Source organism: Lethenteron reissneri, chromosome 68 (genome assembly GCF_015708825.2).
Source record: "Lethenteron reissneri isolate LAM-NWPU_2019-01 chromosome 68, ASM1570882v1, whole genome shotgun sequence".
NCBI classification, from domain to species: Eukaryota; Metazoa; Chordata; class Hyperoartia; order Petromyzontiformes; family Petromyzontidae; genus Lethenteron; species Lethenteron reissneri.
The window spans coordinates 12,710-35,951 of record NC_083846.1 but is presented as its reverse complement, the minus strand read 5'-3'; the positions used below and the strand labels follow the sequence as shown (position 1 = coordinate 35,951).

The 23,242-nt window shown below is 53.9% G+C and overlaps 1 pseudogene; it reads right to left on the bottom strand.

Annotated features, from left to right (window-relative positions):
• Nucleotides 1-6,393: 6,393 nt before the first annotated feature.
• LOC133360367 (arrestin domain-containing protein 1-like) lies at nt 6,394-18,231 on the bottom strand (annotated as a pseudogene).
• Nucleotides 18,232-23,242: the final 5,011 nt, after the last annotated feature.

Sequence of the window (23,242 nt, the reverse complement as noted above, 5' to 3'; positions counted from 1 at the left end):
TACTACATAAGTAGTAGCTACTACGCGTGTAGTAGCTACTACTACATGTGCAGCTACTACAACATGTGTAGCTACTACATAAGTAGTAGCTACACGTGTAGTAGCTACTACTACACGTGCAGCTCTACTACATGTGTAGTAGCTACTACACGTGTAGTAGCTACTACACGTGTAGTAGCTACTACTACATGTGCAGCTACTACAACATGTGTAGCTACTACATAAGTAGTAGCTACACGTGTAGTAGCTACTACTACACGTGCAGCTACTACTACATGTGTAGTAGCTACTACTACATGTGCAGCTACTACAACATGTGTAGCTACTACATAAGTAGTAGCTACACATGGTGTAGCAGCTACTACTACATGTGCAGCTCCTACTACATAAGTAGTAGCTACTACATAAGTAGTAGCTACTACACGTGTAGTAGCTACTACGTGTAGTAGTTACTACATGTGCAGCTACTACTACATGTGTAGTAGTTACATATGTAGTAGCTACACACGCACTTTCAAGGGCCCAGCGCTAAATGCTTTAAAGCTATCAATTCCGGTTCAGTGATTCTGCACTTGCTCTATTACTATAGTACTATACCGCCTTCAACTTTTACGACCGACCGGGTGTTTAAGGGTAGCGATCTGTCATTATCTGGCTGTGTAGCAAATGAAAACATACAATTACTTTACTGGGCAAGTAAAACATTTGCGTGTTTAGATTTTTTGTGTTTTTTTCATTGAGGGCCCCTTTATAACAACAAATGCTACAGGTCCTGCACTCGCTTCATCCGGCACGGGGGGGGGGGGGGGCTCCAGTGAGGGTGTCCCCCACGTTCTACCCCAGCACTGGTGGTGGTGGTGGTAGGGGTAGTGATATGGGTGGTAATAGTGGTAGGGGTAGTGATAGTGGTAGCTATAGTGGTAGGGGTGGTAATAGTGGTAGGGGTAGTGGTGGTAATAGTGATAGTGGTAGAGGTAGTGGTAGAGGTAGTGGTAGTTATAGTGGTAGGGGTAGTGATAGTGGTAGGGGGTAGTGATAGTGGTAGTGATAACGGTGGTAGTCCCGTTGTTGTTATTTTCTTTAAGAGTGTTTACTTTCTCTCTCCCCGGTGGCAGTGGTGGTGGCGGTAGCGGTGGTGGTGGCAGAGGTGGTGGTGGTGGCGGTGGTGGCGGTGGCAGAGGTGGTGGCGGCAGTTGTGGCGTTGGTGGTGGTGGTGGCGGTGGTGTTGGCATTCGTTTCAAATCGCCATCTCTCTCGACATCGCCAGGAGTTGCGGACGGGCGGAGATGGAGAGGCAGCGCCGACAGTTGCCCAAGTTCTGCCGTCCTCCGCTGATGAAGATGTCTCCAGCCAACGGCACGGAGCGTGTTTCACACGAGCGTAAAACCCGGATAACAACGCAGATGGAACAGATGGAGATTAGTCCACACACGGTATAGAAGGGAGTGAGATGGAACAGATAGAGATTAGTCCACACACGGGTAGAAGGGAGTGAGATGGAACAGATGGAGATTAGTCCACACACACGGTGTAGAAGGGAGTGAGATGGAACAGATGGAGATTAGTCCACACACACGGTGTAGAAGAGAGTGAGATGGAACAGATGGAGATTAGTCCACACACGGTGTAGAAGGGAGTGAGATGGAACAGATGGAAATTAGTCCACACACGGTATAGAAGGGAGTGAGATGGAACAGATAGAGATTAGTCCACACACGGGTAGAAGGGAGTGAGATGGAACAGATGGAGATTAGTCCACACAGGGGTAGCAGGGAGTGAGATGGAACAGATGGAGATTAGTCCACACAGGGGTAGCAGGGAGTGAGATGGAACAGATGGAGATTAGTCCACACATAGTGCTAGAAGGGAGTGAGATGGAACAGATGGAGATTAGTCCACACATGGTGCTAGAAGGGAATGAGATGGAACAGATGGAGATTAGTCCACACATAGTGCTAGAATGGAGTGAGATGGAACAGATGGAGATTAGTCCACACACGGTGTAGAAGGGAGTGAGATGGAACAGATGGAGATTAGTCCAAAGCAATTTTCGTCTATATAATGTGTATAAACATTATGTTATACACATTGTATATGTAATGTATATAAACATTACGTATACAGCAGAACTCCTCTTAACGACGTCAATTTGTTCCAAGGAACTGGTGGTCCATCGAGTCTGGGAAACACACGCCCAAGACTTCATTCATTCACCCACTAAGCAGTACTTTGCGATGTTAACAAGTATAACCCGTAATAACAAAGTTTTTCACTATAAATCCTTTATATGCGTGGCGGCTAGAGTCCTCTCGTCCTCTGGCTTGAGATGACTGCCACCTATGGGTCAGATGATTGCATTGCACCATTAAGCAATTGGAAATTAAATATAATATTTTGTCCTAAAAAGTGTAAAATTTTTGAATTTTTTTTCACGAACATTAATTGTCTCGCAACGAGTCTGTGTGCAAAATGTCAGCTCGATTGGATCACGGGAAGTGGGTTAAAAAACGACCGAAAGATTTGCACAGTCCTAAGCAAGCAAGCGAACTTAATATAAAGGATTTAAAAACAACTCGCATTAACGCGTAAAAATGCCGACGACATCATAGAGAAGCATCGTAGTAAAATAAACAACGATTTAATCTTCTTGGTTCTTTCGATAAAGTCACGTAGAAGGGAAGTAATAAAATATAAAAATAAAACATAATAAAATAAAATATTGTTTTCTTTTTATTATTTTATTACTTCCCTTCTACGTGACTTTACCGAAAGAACCAAGAAGATGAATCCCTGCAGTCACGAAAGCTTTACATCGAAACGATTTAATCGATACAAGTTTACCGTCGCTACAACCGCCCCTGTCGTTAACAGGGGAATGGTCGGTAATCGATTAGTCATCAAGAGGGGTTCTACTTTAATCTACATACGCATTGTATAAACATTCATATTGTATGTTAAATTGTAGATATACAATGCAATATACAATGTTATATCATGTGTACATGTATAGATACAAATATGCATTATATATGCAATGTATTTTCTGTGCATTGTACACTACTATAAACATGTATTTTATATATAAACATGTATTATACTGTGTATATACACACTACACATAAACATGGATTTTATATATAAACATGTATTATACTGTGTATACACACTACACATAACATGTATTTAATATATAAACATGTATTATACTGTGTATATACACACTACACATAAACATGGATTTTATATTTCTACATTGTGCAGCCCGTGGCAAGCGGCACACTTTCTGTTCCGCTAAACTTACATTCATAAAGTGCAGCGCACACACACGGCCCCCCCCCCTGCCCCCCCCCCTCCCCCCCCCCCCATCTCCCCCCGGCCCCCCCGGCACTCTCTACAAGAGCCACAGTCGCTGATGACCGCGGTGGTGACGACGCCAACGGCAGTGGTGGTGGTAGTGGTGGTGGTAGTGGTGGTAGTGGTGGTGGTAGTGGTGGTGGTAGTGGTGGTGGTAGTGGTGGTGGTGGTAGTGGTGGTGGTAGTGGTGGTAGTGGTGGTGGTAGTGTGGTGGTGGTAGTGGTGGTGGTGTTGACGACGTCGACGGTAGTGGTGGTAGTGGTGTAGTGGTGTGTGTGTGGTGATAGTGGTGGTGGTAGTGGTGGTAGTGGTGGTGGTGGTGGTAGTAGTGGTGTAGTGGTGGTAGTGGTGGTGGTGGTGGTAGGTGGTGGTAGTGGTGGTAGTGGTGGTGGTAGTGGTGGTAGTAGTGGTAGTGGTGGTAGTGGTTGTGGTAGTGGTGGTAGTAGTGGTAGTGGTGGTGTGTGGTGGTGGTAGTGTGGTGGTAGTGGTGGTAGTGGTTGTGGTGGTAGTGGTTGTGGTGGTAGTGGTGGTGGTAGTGGTGGTGGTAGTGGTGGTGGTGGTGGTAGTGGTGGTAGTGGTGGTAGTGGTTGTGGTAGTGGTGGTAGTGGTGGTAGTGTGGTGTGGTAGTGGTGGTGGTAGTGGTGGTAGTAGTGGTGGGTGGTAGTGGTGGTGGTAGTGGTGGTGGTGGTGGTAGTGGTGGTGGTAGTGGTGGTGGTAGTGGTTGTGGTGGTCGTGGTGGTGGTAGTGGTGATGGTAGTGGTGGTGGTAGTGGTGGTAGTGGTTGTGGTGGTAGTGGTGGTGGTAGTGGTGGTGGTAGTGGTTGTGGTGGTAGTATAGTGGTAGTGGTGGTGGTAGTGGTGGTGGTAGTGGTGGTAGTAGTAGTGGTGGTAGTGGTGGTGGTAGTGGTGGTGGGGTGGTGTAGTGGTGGTAGTGGTTGTGGTGGTAGTGGCGGTGGTAGCGGTGGTAGTAGTGGTGGTAGTGGTGGTCGTGGTGGTAGTGGGGTGGTAGTGGTGGGGTAGTAGTAGTGGTAGTAGTGGTAGTAGTGGTGGTAGTGGTGGTGGTAGTAGCGGTAGTAGCGGTGGTAGTGGTGGGGTAGTAGTTGGTAGTAGTGGTGGTAGTGGTAGTGGTGGTAGTAGCGGTAGTGGTGGTAGTGGCAAGCGAACGCGTTTGGGTCAACCCCCCCATGTGCACGGACTCAATGGATGACCCCTTACCGCGTGCTAGCGGTGCTCGATAGCGTCACAACCGCCGCCAACGCCACGGGCCGCCACCATCGGCGTCACGCGTCACCCGAGCCTGTCGCCGTGACGACGCGTCGCGCCCGTGCCTGTCGCCGTGACGACGCGTCGCGCCCGTGCCTGTCGCCATGACGACGCTCTTGCGAGTCGCGCAGAGTTACCCGAACAACAACATCAACAACTAAAATTAAAAAGGAAAACAAAAACGACACAAGTGAGCGTCGTCGTTACACGCCGCGGATCCGGCTTCGCACGCCGGCGCGCGCCGGTGCACGACGGCGCACGCGAGGCAGACAAGGTTCCCGCGCGCCGCCTCCGAGCGACACTTGGGGCAAGTGCTGCTCGTAGCGAGTCGCTGGCGGTGGCGGCGGCGGCGGCTACGAAGGCCGGCACGCTGTGACGCACCAGCCGGGTCGGGGGCGTCCGCCTTTGCCTCTCCCGGTTGTCGATGTTCTACTCCGCGCCCGCATCTTGACCGTGCTGCTGCTGCTTCTAAGCCTAGGGACCCCCCCCCCCACCAGTGGCAGCTGTCCCTGTGCGGCACAAGGCTGCACGCAACACCAGGCGTACTGAACACAAAGGCGCACACGTTCACGTCGAAACTCACAGACCTACACGTGATGTACAGACACGTAGGACTCGTGCAGAGAGCCACGACTCATCGCCTGACAGCCACAGACTCACACGGAGAGTCACGGACTCACACAGAGAGTCACAGACTCACACAGAGACCCACAGACTCACACGGAGTCACAGACTCACACAGAGACCCACAGACTCACACAAAGACCCACAGACTCACACAGAGAGTCACAGACTCACCAGAGACCCACAGACTCACACAGAGACCCACAGACTCACACAGAGACCCACAGACTCACACAGAGACCCACAGACTCACACGGAGACCCACAGACTCACACGGAGTCACAGACTCACACAGAGACCCACAGACTCACACAGAGACCCACAGACTCACACAGAGAGTCACAGACTCACACAGAGACCCACAGACTCACACAGAGACCCACACTCACACAGAGACCCACAGACTCACACAGAGACCCACAGACTCACACGGAGACCACAGACTCACACGGAGTCACAGACTCACACAGAGACCCACAGACTCACAGAGACCCACAGACTCACAGAGAGTCACAGACTCACACAGAGACCCACAGACTCACACAGAGACCCACAGACTCACACAGAGACCCACAGACTCACACGGAGTCACAGACTCACACAGAGACCACAGACTCACACAGACCCACAGACTCACACAGAGACCGACAGACTCACACAGAGACCACAGATCACACGGAGACCCACAGACTCACACGGAGTCACAGACTCACACAGAGACCCACAGACTAACACAGAGACCCACAGACTCACACAGAGGTCACACTCACACAGAGACCCACAGACTCACACAGAGACCCACAGACTCACACAGAGACCCACAGACTCACACGGAGAACCACAGACTCACACGGAGTCACAGACTCACACACAGAGACCCACAGACTCGCACAGAACCCACAGACTCACACAGAGACACGTAGACTCACACAGAGACCCACAGACTCACACAGAGACCCACAGACTCACACAGAGACCCACAGACCCAACAGAGAGCCATGGGTCGTGGTGCTGGTGGTGGTGTGGTGGCGTGCGTGCCCAGTGGCGCTGCTTGCGAGCCGCAGCGCCTTGCACCCACCCCCCGTGCACTCCGCCAGCGTCTTTCTGCCTAGGGGACCCCCAGTGGCAGTGGCGGTGGGGGGTGGGGCCCCCCTCACTCCCCGCAGGGGGCCCCTGGCCCCCCGGCGCCGCTGCCGCCTTGGCGAGGTCGGGGGGGGGGCGCGTCCATCTGTGCGCCGTCGCCGCTCGCCGCCTGACAGCTCTAGTAGTAGAAGGCGGCGGGTCTGGGGGTGCGGAGAGACACGGAGACACAGAGACAGACACAGAGACAGGGAGACACAGATATAGACACAGAGACACAGATATAGACCAGAGATAGAGACACGGAGACACAGAGGACGACACAGAGACACGGAGACACAGATATAGACACAGAGACAGAGACAGAGACACGGAGACAGATATAGACACAGAGACAGAGAACGGCAGCCGGAGATAGACACGGAGACACGGAGACACAGATATAGACACAGAGACACAGATATAGACACAGAGACAGAGACACAGCAGTCGGAGATAGACACAGAGACAGACACAAAGACAGACACAGAGCAGAGACAGACACAGAGACAGACGCAGAGACAGACACAGAGACAGACACAGACACAGAGATAGACACAGGGACAGACACGGAGACAGACACAGAGACACAGAGACAGACAGACAGAGACAGACACAGAGACAGAGAGACAGAGCACAGAGACAGACAGACAGAGACAGACACAGACACGGAGACAGAGAGACAGACACAGAGACAGACACACGTACACACACATACACACACGCACACACACGCAAGCACCCATGCACGCACACACACGCACACACACGCACGCACACACATACGCGCACACACACACACACGCACACACACGCGCACACACACACGCACGCACACACGCACGTATACACACACACACGCACACACACGCGCACACACACACGCGCACACACACGCGCGCACACACACGCACACACGCACGCATACACACACACGCACGCATACACACACACGCACGCATACACACACACGCACGCATACACACACACGCACACATCCCCCCAGCCGCCCTCCACTCACCGTAGGGAAAGAGGGCGGCACTGAACTCGGGAGGAAGCAGCAAAGGATGATGGGACGAGGCGGCGGCGGCGCCAGCGGCGGCACCGGCAGCGCCGCCGCTGAAGAACGGCACCGTCTCCCCCGGCGCCAGGCAAATGAGGGGCGCCAACACCAAACGGCGACGCCGGGGGGACCGGTGCCAGGGGGGCTAAGGCACCGCCGCTGGCACCGGCGGTGTCGGCGTCAACGCCGGCGTGCGTGGGCGTGGGGAAGTAGCGTCCGTCCTGCAGCTGCGAGTGCAGCTTGGTGGGCAGAGCGGTCGCAGAGGCCTCTACGGCACGGGTGGGGGGAGGGGGCGGCGAGGGGGGAGGGGTGTGAGCGCGGTGAGTGTGGTGAGCGTGGTGTGGTGAGCGCGGTGGTGAGCGCGGTGAGCGGTGATTGTGGTGAGCGCGGTGTGGTGAGCGTGGTGTGCGGTGAGCGTGGTGTACGGGGTCAGGGTGACACACACACAGGGTGATACACACGGGGTCAGGGTGACACACACACAGGGTGACACACAGGGTGACACACACACACAGGGTGACACACACACAGGGTGACACACACACAGGGTGACACACAGGGTGACACACACACAGGGTGACACACACATAGGGTGACACACACACAGGGTGACACACACACGGAGACACACCACACAGGGTGACACACACACACAGGGAGACACACACAGGGTGACACACACACACGGGGTGACACACACAGGGTGACACACACACAGGGTGACACACAGGGTGACACACACACAGGGTGACACACAGGGTGACACACACAGGGCGACACACACACGGGGTGACACACACACAGGGTGACACACATACAGGGTGACACACACACATAGGGTGACACACACACAGGGTGACACACACACAGGGTGACACACACACAGGGTGACACACACACACAGGGTGACACACACAGGGCGACACACACACACAGGGTGACACACACACACAGGGCGACACACACACAGGGTGACACACACACAGGGTGACACACACACAGGGTGACACACAGGGTGACACACACACAGGGGGACACACACACACACGGAGACACACACACACAGGGTGACACACACACACAGGGTGACACACACACAGGGTGACACACACACAGGGTGACACACACACAGGGTGACACACACACACAGGGCGACACACACACACAGGGTGACACACACACACAGGGTGACACACACACAGGGCGACACACACACACAGGGTGACACACACAGGGCGACACACACACACAGGGTGACACACACACACAGGGTGACACACACACAGGGTGACACACACAGGGCGACACACACACACAGGGTGACACACACAGGGCGACACACACAGGGTGACACACGGCTGAGTGTCGGCGTCTCACCGTACAGCCGCCCGTCTCCACCACCACCGCCGCCGCCATAGCCGACCGCCGTGGGTGGCGGCAGGGGCGGTGCGGTGGGCGTGAGCGCCGTGGCGGGCCCGGGCCCCAGGGAGCGCAACCGGCACGTTCCCCACCACGATGGGCAGCGTGGCCGCCACGCCGATGCTGCGGATCGCCACCTGCGGGGACGGGGGAGGGAGGCAAAGGCGGGTCGGCTCGGATGTGGCGGTGGAAAAAGACGACCCGCGCCGCATCTGGGCCGGCTCGGCTCGGATGTGGCGGTGGAAAAAGACGACCCGTGCCGCATTCGGGCCGGCTCGGCTCAGATGAGGCGGTGGAAAAAGACTCGCGCCGGATCCGGGCCGGCTCGGCTCAGATGAGGCGGTGGAAAAAGACGACCCGCGCCGCATCCGGGCCGGGTCGGATGTGGCGGTGGAAAAAAAAAAGATCGTCGCCGGGAGAGGAGTGGGGTTATGGGGGAGGGGGGCGGTACCTGGACGAAGTAGTCGACGTCGATGAGGTGGCACAGGAAGAGCTGCGACTGCGGCAGCGGCGGCAGCGCGATGCGCTCCAGCCACTGCGCCTGCTGGCGCGCCCCCACCGAGCCGCCCTCCAGCTGCGCCAGCGTGCGCATGTCGTACATCACGCAGCGCCCGCGGAACGTCACCTTCTACGCACACGCACACACGCACGCACGCACACACGCACACGCACGCACGCGCACACACACACACGCACGCACACACACGCAGACACACGCACGCACCACGAACGCACGCACGCACGCACACACCAACACACGCACACACACACTCACACGCGCACACGCGCACACGCACCCACACACACGCACACACACGCAGACACACGCGCAGACAGACGACACACACGCACACGCGCACACACACCAACACACGCACACACACACTCACACACGCACACGCGCACACGCACACACGCACACACGCACGCACACGTGCACGCAGACACACATACGCACACACACACGCAGACACAACACACACACACGCAGACACACACACGCACGGACGTGTTGTAGCCTTCAACAGAGCGTTCCGCGCCTACGAAGGAGCGTTGTGCGTGGGCAGAGCACGTACGGCCCGCCCGCCCGGCCCTGTCTCTCCCCGCCCACCCCGGTGGGGACGTTGACCACGCACGGCATCGGTAAGCCTGGCACCGGTGCCCGGGGTCACCCCCCCCCCCCGCCCCACCTGCACAAGGGTCGCGGTGATGCCGGAGACGCTTTTGCCGGTGCCGTTGTTGATGAGGCAGGTGAGGTGGATGACCTGGCCCGGCACGTAGCCCCGCAGGTCGGAGCTCACGGCCAGCGTGACCGTGGCGCTCTTGAAGAGCGAGTAGTTCACCTTCTTCTGCACCTCCACCACGGACGGGCACTGCCAGCCGCAACGGGGCGGGCACACAGAGAGCCATAGACTCACACAGAGAGCCATAGACTCACACAGAGACCCATAGACTCACACAGAGACCCATAGACTCATCATAGAGACCCGTAGACTCACAGAGAGCCACAGACTCACAGAGACACATAGACTCACATAGAGATCCATAGACTCACACAGAGACCCATAGACTCACACAGAGACCCATAGACTCACACAGAGACCCGTAGACTCATCATAGAAACCCATAGACTCACACAGAGAGCCATAGACTCACACAGAGACCTATAGACTCAGCGTAGAGACACGTAGACTCATCACACAGAGACCCATAGACTCATCACACAGAGACCCATAGACTCATCACACAGAGACCCATAGACTCATCACACACAGATAGACCCATAGACTAACACAGAGACCCATAGACTCACACAGAGACCCGTAGACTCATCATAGAGACCCATAGACTCATCACACACAGATAGACCCATAGACTCACACAGAGACCCATAGACTCATCACACACAGATAGACCCATAGACTCATCATAGAGACACATAGACTCACACAGAGAGTCATAGACTCGCACAGAGACCCATAGACTCATCATAGACACCCATAGAGACCCATAGACTCATCATAGAGACCCAAACTCATAATAGACACCCATAGACTCATCACACAGACCCAAAGACTCATCACAGAGACCCATAGAGACCCATAGACTCATGATAGAGACCCATAGACTCATCACACAGAGACCCATAGCCTCGTCACACAGAGACCCACAGACTCATCACACAGAGACCCACAGACTCCCCACACAGAGACCCACAGACTCATCACACAGAGACCCACATACTCATCACACAGAGACCCACAGACTCACCACACAGAGACCCACAGACTCATCACACACAGAGACCCACAGACTCACCACACAGAGACCCACAGACTCACCATACACAGACCCACAGACTCACCACACAGAGACCCACAGACTCACACAGAGACCCACAGACTCACCACACAGAGACCCACAGACTCACCACACAGAGACCCACAGACTCATCACAGAGAGACCCACAGACTCACACAGAGACCCACAGACTCACCACACAGAGATCCACAGACTCACCACACAGAGACCCACAGACTCACCACACAGAAATCCACAGACTCACCACTCACACAGAGACCCACAGACTCACCACACAGAGACCCACAGACTCACCACACAGAGACCCACAGACTCACCACACAGAGACCCATAGACTCACCACACAGAGACCCATAGACTCACCACACAGAGACCCACAGACTCACACACAGAGACCCACAGACTCACCACACAGAGACCCACAGACTCACCACACAGAGACCCACAGACTCATCACACAGAGACCCACAGACTCACCACACAGAGACCCACAGACTCATCACACAGAGACCCACAGACTCATCACACAGAGACCCACAGACTCACCACACAGAGACCCACAGACTCACCACACAGAGACCCACATAATCACCACACAGAGAGACCCATAGACTCACCACACGAGACCCACAGACTCGCCAAACAGAGACCCACAGACTTCCACACAGAGACCCACAAACTCACCACACAGAGACCCAAGACTCGCCAAACAGAGACACACAGACTACACCACACAGGACCCACAAGACTCACCACACAGACCCATAGACTCATGATAGAGACCCATAGACTCATCACACAGAGACCCACAGAGCCTCGCCACACAGAGACCCCACAGACTCACACACAGAGACCCACAGACTCACCACACAGAGACCCCAGACTCATCACACACAAAGACCCACAGACTCATCACACAGAGACCCACAGACTCACCACACAGAGAGACCCACAGGACTCACCACACAGAGACCCACAGACTACTCACACAGAGACCCACAGACTCACACAGAGACCCACAGACTCACACAGAGACCCACAGACTCACCACACAGAGACCCACAGACTCATCACACAGAGACCCACAGACTCACACAGAGACCCACAGACTCATCACACAGAGACCCACAGACTCACCACACAGAGAGACCCACAGACTCACCACACAGAGACCCACAGACTCACCACACAGAGAGACACCACAGACTCACACAGAGACTTGCACATCAATCGCCCCGAGCTCTGTGGATCCTATCACTGTCGCTTTGATGGCGATGGCAGGGTTGGTGACGATGGCGATGGCGGTAGTGATTGGCTTGGGATGGTGAGTGGTTATGATGGCGATGGTGGTAGTGATGGCGATGGTGGTAGTGATGGTGGTGCGATGGTGGTAGTGATGCCGATGGTGATGGTGGTAGTGATGGCGGTGATGGTGGTAGTGATGGCGGTGATGGTGGTAGTGATGGCAGTGGTGACGACGGTGGTGGTGATGGTGGTAGTGATGGCGGTGATGGTGGTAGTGATGGCGATGGTGGTAGTGGTGGCGGTGATGGTGATGGCGGTGGTGGTGGTAGTGATGGCGGTGATGGTGGTAGTGATGGCGGTTGATGGTGGTAGTGATGGTGGTGATGGCGGTGATGGTGGTAGTGATGGCGTGATGGCGGTGATGGTGGTGGTGATGGCGGTGATGGTGGTGGTGATTGGTGGCGGCTGCGGTGGCGATGTCTGCGGTGACGATGGCGGTGATGGCGGTGATGGTAGTGATGGTGGTAGTAATGGCGGTAGTGATGGCGGTAGTGATGGTAGTGATGGTGGTAGTGATGATGGTAGTGATGGTGATGGCGGTGATGGTGGTAGTGATGGTGGTAGTGATTGGTGATGGCGGTAGTGATGGGTGGTAGTGATGGTGATGGTGGTAGTGATGGTGATGGCGATGGTGGTAGTGATGGCGGTGATGGTGGTAGTGATGGCGGTGATGGTGGTAGTGATGGCAGTGGTGGACGACGTGGTGGTGATGGTGGTAGTGATGGCGGTGATGTGTGGGAGTGATGGCGATGGTGGTAGTGGTTGCGGTGATGGTGATGGCGTGGTGGTGGTAGTGATGGCGGTGATGGTGGTAGTGATGGCGGTGAGGTGGTAGTGATGGGTGGTGATGGCGGTGATGGTGGTAGTGATGGTGGTGATGGCGGTGATGGTGGGTGGTGATGGCGGTGATGGTGGTGGTGATGGTGGGCGGCTGCGGTGCGATGTCTGCGGTGACGATGGCGGTGATGGCGGTGGATTGGTAGTGATGGTGGTAGTAATGGCGGTAAGTGATGGCGGTAGTGATGTGTAGTGATGGTGGTAGTGATGATGGTAGTGATGGTGATGGCGGTGATGGTGGTAGTGATGGTGGTAGTGATGGTTGATGGCGGTAGTGATGGTGGTAGTGATGGTGATGGTGGTAGTGATGTGATGGCGATGGTGATGGTGGTGGCGGTGATGGTGGTCAGTGATGGCGGGTGATGGTGATAGTGATGGGGCGGTGATGTGATGGTGGCGGTGGCGGGGACTGACGCGGCAGTCGGGCAGCAGGTTGAGGTCGAGGGGGTTGAGCACGTAGAGGGGTGTGCGGGCGCTCTGGTCGGCGCGGTACCACGCCGCCTCCAGCCGGCCTGCACCGAGTACTCCACGCGCCCAAAGCGGCCTCAAACGACGTCGGCACCGACACTGGGCGGGCACGGGGGGAATGGGGAGGGGGGAGTGGGGGGGGGGGAGTGGGGGTGGGGGAGAGTGGGGGGGGGGGAGACGGGGGCAGACGAGAGTGAGCGGGCGAGCGGGGGGTGAATGACCAAGTGTGGGAGCGAGTGAGTGAACGAGTGATTGAGTGAACGAGTGCGGGAGCGAGAGATGAGCGAGTGAGAGTGAACGAGTCGGTGTGGTAGTGAGTGAGCGAGGGGTGAGCCAGTGAGCGAGCGAGTGAGCGAGTGCGGGAGCGAGCGATTGAGCGAGTGAGTGAATTAGTTAGCAAGTGTGGTAGTGAGCGATTGAGCGAGTGAGTGAACGAGTGAACGAGTCAGTGTGGGAGCGAGTGAGCCAGTGAGTGAGCGAATGAGTGAGCGAGTGAGGAAGCAAACGAGTGAGTGAGTGAGTGATTGTGAACGAGTCGGTGTGGTACCGAAGAGTGAGCGAGTGAGTGAGTGAACGAGTCGGTGCGGGAGCGAGTGAGTGAGCGAGTGAGCCAGTGAGTGAGTGAACGAGTCAGTGTGGTACCGAGTGAGCGAGTGAGTGAGTGAGCCAGTGAGTGAGCGAGTGAGTGAGTGAGCCAGTGAGTGAGTGAGTGAGCGAGCGAGTGAGCGAGAGTGAGCGAGCGAGTGAGTGAGCGAGTGAGCCAGTGAGTGAGCCAGTGAGTGAGCGAGCGAGTGAGTGAGTGAGTGAGTGAGCGAGCGAGTGAGCGAAGTGAGTGAGTGAGCGAGCCAGTGAGTGAGTGAGCGAGTGAGCGAGCGAGTGAGTGCGTGAGCGAGGAGCCAGTGAGTGAGCCAGTGAGTGAGTGAGCGAGTGAGTGAGCGAGCCAGTGAGGTGAATCTGTTGAGCGAGACGATCGTGAGCGAGCCAGTGAGGAGTGAGTGAGCCAGGAGCGACGTGAGTTGTGAGCGATTTGAGCGAAGCGAGTGAGGGCGAGCGGTGCGGCAGGCTCACTGGGCAGGGGATGAATGTGAAGGGGAAGGCTTGTTTTGGGGGTGTTGCCGGAGCCCAGTGCTCCTGACGAGTCTGGAAAACAGGGAAGGAAACCTTGCTGGCTGGTCAACGGCGCCCGGAGCCACGGCGAGCGAGCCAGAGCGAGCCAGAGACCACTGCGAGCGAGCCAGAGCGAGCCAGGCCAGGGGTGGTGGTTGTGCATCTCAACCGGTGCCGGACCATCGCTCGTTGTCGTATCGTTGATGAACGCCCCTCGTTGGTAGACAAGACGGTGACGTCGCTTTCACGGGAAGGTCAAGAACCACGAGGAGGTTCTTTCGTAATTTTAGAACTTTCGTGACTGCAGGAATTATTATTTGGTTCTTTGGTTAAGTCACGTCCTAAAGATAAAATAATAAATTAAATTTAAATAATTTAATTGTGACCGAGTGAGTGAGGCGAGCGAATTAGGAGGTTTCTCTCCTCTTGATGACAACTCCAGATTGTCAGAGGTCACTCACAACAGCCCCACCATAGCGGAGACGTCACGGGCCACCGCCACCACCACCACCGCCACCAACGCCGCCACCTCCATCACCGCCGCCCACCACCACCAACACCGCCACCATCAAAACCCGCCACCACCACCGCCACCACCAACCACCCGCCACCACCATCACCAACCATCACACCCCCACCACCCCACCACAAAAATCACCCACCACCAACCGCCGCCCGCCACCACCACCACCACCCGCCAAACCCACCCGCCGCCACCACCACCACCACAACCACCTCATCCCCCGTTATTGGCCTGCTTGGCATTCCTAAGCAGTGCCCTTTCCTTTCTTGACCGAATTCGAAAAAACTTGCCTCTTGTTGTTGTTGTGGTTGTTGTTTTTGTTGTGCAGTTGAGTCCGCCAGCGGGGCAGTGAGTGGGGGGCAGGGAGGGGGGGGCAGGGAGTGGGGGAGTGCCCCCCCCCCCGTGTGCCCACTCCACGTTACCTTTCTTCCACAGCAGCAGCGCGAGGCGCACGTACTGCTCCGTTGCCTCCGGCTCGGATGAGGAGCCCCCCCCCTTCTGGCTCACCTGGCAGCGGCCCACGCACTTGGCGTGCACGGCTGGGGGGCCCCGGGTCGGGTGGTGGGGGGCCCCGCGGACACACAGAGGGACACACACACGGACACGCACGGACACACACACACACGCAGGGACACACACGAACACGCACACACACACACGCACACACACGCACGGACAAACACGCAGGGACACACACATGCACGGACGGACACACATGCACGGACGGGCACACACACACGGACACACACTCACACACGGACACACACACACACGCACGAGCACACACACGCACGGGCACACACACGCACGGGCACACACACGCACGGACACAAACACACGCACGGCACACACACGCACACACACACACGGACACACACACACACGGGCACACGCACGCACGGACACACACACGCACGGGTACACACACGCACACACACACCCACGCGCGCACACACACACAGGGATGATAGAAAACTCTGGACCAGTTTCAACATTCAGTGACTTCACCAGTTCGCGATTGCGTCAAAGCAGCTGAGAGGCTGCAGAGGTGAGAGGGAGGGAGAGGGTGGTGAGAGAGAGAGGGGTGATGAGAGGGGAGGGATAGGTGGTGAGAGGGTGGTGAGAGGGTGGTGAGGTGGGTGAGAGGGTGGGGGAGGGTGGTGAGAGGGAGGGAGAGGGTGGGGGAGGGTGGTGAGGGGTGGTTGAGAGGAGGAGAGGGTGGTGAGAGGTGGTGAGAGGGTGGGGGAGGGTGGTAAGAGGGTGGTAAGAGGGTGGTGAGAGGGGAGGGAGGAGTAGTGGTGGTGAGAGAGAGAGGGGTGATGAGAGGGAGGGAGAGGGTGTGAGAGGGTGGTGAGAGGGTGGTGAGAGGGTGGTGAGCGGGTGGTGAGAGGTGGTGAGAGGCGTGGTGAAGGGTGGTGAGAGGGTGGTGGTGAGAGGGTGGTGAGAGGGTGGTGAGCGGGTGGTGAGAGGGTGGTGAGCGGGTGGTGAGAGGGTGGTGAGCGCGGTGGTTGATGAGGGTGGTGAGAGGGTGGTGAGAGGGTGGTGAGAGGGTGGTGAGAGGGTGGTGCAGAGGGTTGGTGAGAGGGTGGTGAGCGGGTGGTGAGAGGTGGTGAGAGGGTGGTGAGAGGGTGGTGAGCGGGTGGTGAGAGGGTGGTGAGCGGGTGGTGAGAGGGTGGTGAGAGGGTGGTGAGCGGGTGGTGAGAGGGTGGTGAGAGGGTGGTGAGAGGGTGGTTAGAGGGTGGTGAGAGGGTGGGTGAGGAGGTGGGGGGAGGGTGGGGAGAGGGTGGTGAGAGAGAGAGGGGTGATGAGAGGGAGGGAGAGGGTGGGTGGGGAGAGGTGGGGAGAGGGAGGGAGAGGGTGGTGAGGAGGGTGGAGTTGGGAGGATAAGTGGAGGTGGTAGTGGTGGAGAGACGTGAGCAGGTGAGTGGTGGAGGTGGAGGTGATGGAGGTGGAGGTGGTGGAGGTGGTGGAGGAGAGACGTGAGGTGGAGGTGTGGTGGTTGACGTGGTGGAGGTGGGAGAGACGTGAGCAGGAGAGACAGGAGGATGATGAGGCTGAGGGGTGGTGGTGCGAGGTGGTGGTGCGAGGTGGTGGTGGTGCGAGGTGGTGGTGGTGGTGGTGCGAGGTGGTGGTGGTGGTGGTGCGAGGTGGTGGTGCGAGGTGGTGGAGTTGGTGGTGGAGGTGGTGGTGGAGTTGTTGGTGGAGTTGGTGGTGGAGTAGAGACCTCTGAGCCAGGAGGAGGCTGCCCCGCCGAGGCTGAACGAGACGTCGCCCGAGACGATGTCCCCGGGGTAGTAGACGAGGCGGTCGCCGTGCAGCAGCACGCGCAGCGACTCCGCCTTGCCATCGCGAGCGTGGCGCGTGTGTGTGTGTCTGTGTGTGTGAGAGTGTGTGTGAGAGAGTGTGTGTGTGTCTGTGTGTGTCTGTGTGTGTATGTGTGTCTGTGTGTGTGTGTGTCTGTGTGTGTCTGTGTGTGAGTGTCTGTGTGTGTGTCTGTGTGGTGTGTGTCTGTGTGTGTGTGTCTGTGTGTGAGTGTCTGTGTGTCTGTGTGTGTGTGTCTGTGTGTGAGTGTGCGTCTGTGTGTGTGTGTATGTGTGTGTGTGTCTCTGTGTGTGTGTGTCTGTGTGTGAGTGTGTGTCTGTGTGTGAGGGCGAGTGTCTGTGTGTGTGTGTCTGTGTGTGTGTATGTGTGTGTGAGAGAGAGTGTCTGTGTGTGTGTGTATGTGTGTGCGTATCTGTGTGTGTCTGTGTGTGTGTGAGAGAGTGTATGTGTGTGTGTCTGTGTGAGTGTCTGTGAGAGAGTGTCTGTGAGTGTGTGTCTGTGTGTATGTCTGTGTTTGAATGTGTATCTGTGTGCGTGTCTACCTGTGTGTGTCTACCTGTGTCTGAGTGTGTCTGTGTGTCTTTATGTGAGTGTCTTTATGTGTGTCTGTGAGGACATCTGCGTGTCTCTGTGTGTGACTCTGAGTGGATGCGTCTGTGTCTCAGTGTCTGTGTGTGACTCTGAGTGGGTGCGTCTGTGTCTCAGTGTCTGTGTGTGACTCTGAGTGGGTGCGTCTGTGTCTCAGTGTCTGTGTGGGACCCCCCACGACGGCTCGCTGGGGCAAGTGCCGCGAGCGATCGAGTGTGGGGGCGCCTACATGCTCACAGGCGCATGTCGCAGGAGTTGCACTGTACTCTGCACACAACGCGCCAGCCACTCGCTGCCGAGAGGGGGCGAATCGGATTACGACGCCGAGGGGGGTGGGGGTGACGCCCCGGCTGACATGTTGGTAAGGGACGTGACGCCCCGGCTGACATGTTGGTAAGGGAGATGCCCCGGCTGACATGTTGGTTAAGGAAGAGACGCCCCGGCTGACATGTTGGTAAGGGAGACGCCCCGGCTGACATGTTGGTAAGGGAGACGCCCCGGCTGACATGTTGGCAAGGGAGGAGACGCCCCGGCTGACATGTTGGTAAGGGAGGAGACGCCCCGGCTGACATGTTGGTGAGGGAGGAGACGCCCCAGCTGACATGTTGGTAAGGGAGGAGACGACCCGGCTGACATGTTGATAAGGGACGAGACGCCCCAGCTGACATGTTGGTAAGGGACGAGACGCCCCAGCTGACGTGTTGGTAAGGGAGGAGACGCCCCGGCTGACATGTTGCTAAGTCAGTTATTCTATGAGCAACATTCTCCACACATGGCGCTTAACGGTGACTTTCCATTCATAGTGACGCGGGCTCCTTGGTACTGGGCCGAGGTGGCTCGGAGGTCAGTCACAGCTGCTCGACTGCGGTTGTATCACGTGCTCAGGCGGAGCCGACGAACCAATGGAATGTCCAAACCGGTCCAGAATTTGCTTTTCTTAGAGCCTAGTCTCCATTGGTGTTGGACCAGATGACGCCAAAAGGCGTACAACTCAAAGACAGCGCACTATCAGAGTATTGAGAGTTCAGGGTAAGCATTTACACTATGAGACCTCCTTTACCAGTGGCAAAATATAGTAATAGGTTTTTTACCCTTTCAACTGGTACAAAAACTGACACCTTTATACAAGGCATCATGTTTGCAATAACCACAAGACAAGCAGTCAAAATGCAAACAAAAAGAAACAACTCTGATGATGATCATGATATGCACTGTCCTTGAAGTTGATTGGTCCACACCCGAGACAGCTTTTCTTAGAGCCTAATCTCCATTGGTGTTGGACCAGATGACGCCAAAAGGCGTACAACTCAAAGACAATGCACTATCAGAGTATTGAGAGCTCGGGGTAAGCAAGGGTAAAAGCCTATTACTATATTTTGCCACTGGTGAAAGAGAAATAGAACTTGTTTTCCCACTACTCTTATTTATTTTCCCCACCGGAAGATTGGCAACCCCGGCTCTGGAAAATCTTGAGGGTGGTGGTGGTGTGTCAAAATCGGTTCTCGTGACGTGGAAGTGGTCGGAAGAAGCAACGTTTATATGAGCGGCTGGCTGAACACGAAGCTTCACAATCTGTTGTCGTATGACCACCGTTTCATTGCTTTCATGGCTTTATTTTGGTGATTTTCGAAAAGTTTTTCGGTTTGGCCATGTTTGTTTGTTGGAGTATAGAGTTAGACTGATGGCCTTAATCTAAGTTGTCTTGTGGTTGTTGTTTGACTTGCATCCCACTGGGATTTTTGCACACAGCGTTGGTGCACGGTGCTTTTTCTGCAATATTTTGCTGTCTTTTCTTGGATTTTCTGTTTGCACTCAGTCACAGTCACTTTAAGATGTTATTTTGTTCATGTTTTTGTTTTTTGTTTGTTGCCGTTGCACCCGATTCAAGAGCCGAATAGCTCACAGGGCTACACCTAATACATGAACTTGAATAGGTTAAGCGGCCGCCGCTGGATCTCAACGCAGCTCCACTCGAGGGGCAACGGCGACATCGTCTGGACCCCATTGGAACCTCATTTGCCAGTAAAAAATATAATTGGTTTTTTTACCCTTCTATCTGGCAACAAAACTGACACCTTTTTTTTACAAGGAGTCATGTTTGCATAGACCACAATACCTGCAGTCATAATGCAAACAAAAAACATAACTCTGATAATGTATGCACTGTCCTTGAAGTTGACTGGTGAGACTATGCTCTAAGGAAAGCTGTCTCGGGTGTGGACCAATCAACTTCAAGGACAGTGCAAATAGATTATCAGAGTTATGTTTTTTGTTTGCATTATGACTGCAGGTATTGTGGTCTATGCAACATGACTCCTTGTAAAAAAGGTGTCAGTTTTGTTGCCAGATAGAAGGGTAAAAATTAACCCGTAAAAACAAAGTTTTTCACTCTAAATCCTATATATGCGTGGCGGCTAGAGTCCTCTCGTCCTCTGGCTTGAGATGGCTGCCACCTATGGGTCAGATGATTGTCTGCCAGCATTAAGCAATTGGTAATAAAAAAAAATTTCCCTAAACAGTGTAAAATTTTGGAAAAAAATTTTCACGAAAATAATTTGTCACGCACAACGAGTCTGTGTGCAAAATGTCAGCTCGATTGGATTACAGGAAGTGGGTTAAAAAACGACCGAAAGATTTGCACGGTCGTAGGCAAGCAAGCACGCAAGCAAGCAAGCAAGCGAACTTAATATAAAGGATTTTTAAAAACCAATTGTCATCGTCAGGACCGTTCTACCCGGAACCCGCTCTGTTATGCTGCTGCGCCGGTGTGGGACCGACAATACTTACCTGTCAACCCCTTACCAGCCGCTTATTACAGACCAATTTAGACCTTACTGGTCACCCCGTGCCCTTATACATCTCAAAGTTCATCCTTTAAAGTCCCATCACAAGGGAGAGACACAAACAAATGGACAAACATTAGCAAAACATTGTGTTCATTTATTAAAACAATGTTTTGCTAACGATTTTTTTTGTCCGTATTTAAACGGCTGTTTGCCCATATGGACCTGAAAACTCAATTTCCCCGATTCTAGATTTGAAGCTTTCGTGACTGCAAGGATTCATACTCTTAGGTTTTTTCGGTAAAATCACGTAGGTAAAAAATAATGAATGAAAATATTTTGCTGTGCCTTTTTACACCTGATGAAGGAAGCTTGTGTTGCCTCCGAAACGTCGTGATTTCATTGATTTATTTCATTTATTTAAATTTTATTTTTATTCATTTTCATCAATTTCCCCGCACAAGAATTTGGGTAAACCATCCCAATACGTCCAAATGACCATAACTTTAACGAGGCAGACTCCAAATTCGCGTGGCTGCCGACATTGAACGGAGCCAACACAACCGAGAATTATGTTGTTTTAATGAACAAGAAACGTGTGCAATCGGCGAAAATTAAAATTAACAAAACTGTCATTATATAAACACAACCAAACGACACAAAACCCGACGCTACTTGGCGACGCTCATGAGTGCGTGAGGTGTCCGTGTATGCCTTTGTCTGCCCGTGTATCTGTCTGCATGCGCGTGATGATTATCTCCACCAGTCCGGGGGCCTCCCCTAGGTCGACTCAGCCTCAAATGAGTACCTAGTGCGGTGTGTAAACATTGCCAATCGGGCATGGTGCATGGCCACCCACCCTCTTGTGCCGGCCTGTGTAGGTGCTCGCTAACAGCACTTGTCCACAAAAAAAACCTCTAAGGCTATAGGGGCGATCTTTGTCTTTGTCTGTCTGCTATCATAGCTATACTCATTGGTTCTTTCGGTAAAGCCACGTGGGTAGAAACAATAACAGATCACGACGTTTCGATCGCCACGCAAGCAATCATCTTCAGGTGGGAGAGAGAAACAGGCTGCTGAAACAATTTCCTTATATGTATAGAGCCGAGAGGGGGAGAGGACCATCTGAGGACCCAATCAAAACCATCACCTTGCCATGCATAGCAGGGGTTACCAAAAAGATTTCCAAAATCTTGAACAAACGCAAGATTCAGGTTCGATTCAACACGGTACACACAATCCGTGGCCTGATCCCACCTGTGAAAGATGTGATTCCTGACATGCAATACCCTGGTGTCTACAAACTTAGTTGTGTCTGCGGTAAAAGTTACATTGGGGAAACTAAAGTTGTCTTCAAATAATAGAGCAATCATTGGAAGGACGTTATTAATTAGGTAAAGCCTTAACTGGTTGTTGATGTTTCCATCCTACATGCCATTGTCAGCAGTTATTTCCGACTCTGAGTGACATTACCAATTTACATTACCAAGTTAAATGTCTTTACATTAACGGGCTAAATGACTCACTAACAAAGCCAACGTTGCTGAGAGAGTTGGAAATAACTGCTGACAATGGCAAGTAGGATGGAAACATCAACAACCAGTTAAAGTTTCGATTTAAAGCTTCTTTCGTGACTGCAGGGATTCATCTTCTTGGTTCTTTCGGTAAAGTCACGTAGAAGGGAAATAATAAATAATAAAAATAAAACTTAATAAAATATTCTCACGACGTTTCGGCCACAACGCAAGCAGCCGTCCTCAGGTGAAGAACAGGTCTGTCAGGATCGCTGCTTGCGTTGTGGCCGAAACGTCGTGAGAATTATTTTATTATGTTTTATTTTTATTATTTTATTATTTCTACATGACTTTACCGAAAGAACCCAAGAAGATGAACCAGTTAAGTCTTTACCTGGCTTTATAACGTCCTTCCAATGATTGCTTAATTGAACCCATCTTTCGTTTCCCCAATGTAACTTTTACCGCAAACACAACTTAAGTTTGTAGACACCAGGGTATTGCATGCCAGGAATCGCATCTTTCACAGATGGGATCAGGCCGCGGATTTTGTGTACCGTGTTGAATCGAACCTGAAAAGATTTTGGAAATCTTTTTTGGCAACCCCAGCTATGCATGGCAAGGTGATGGTT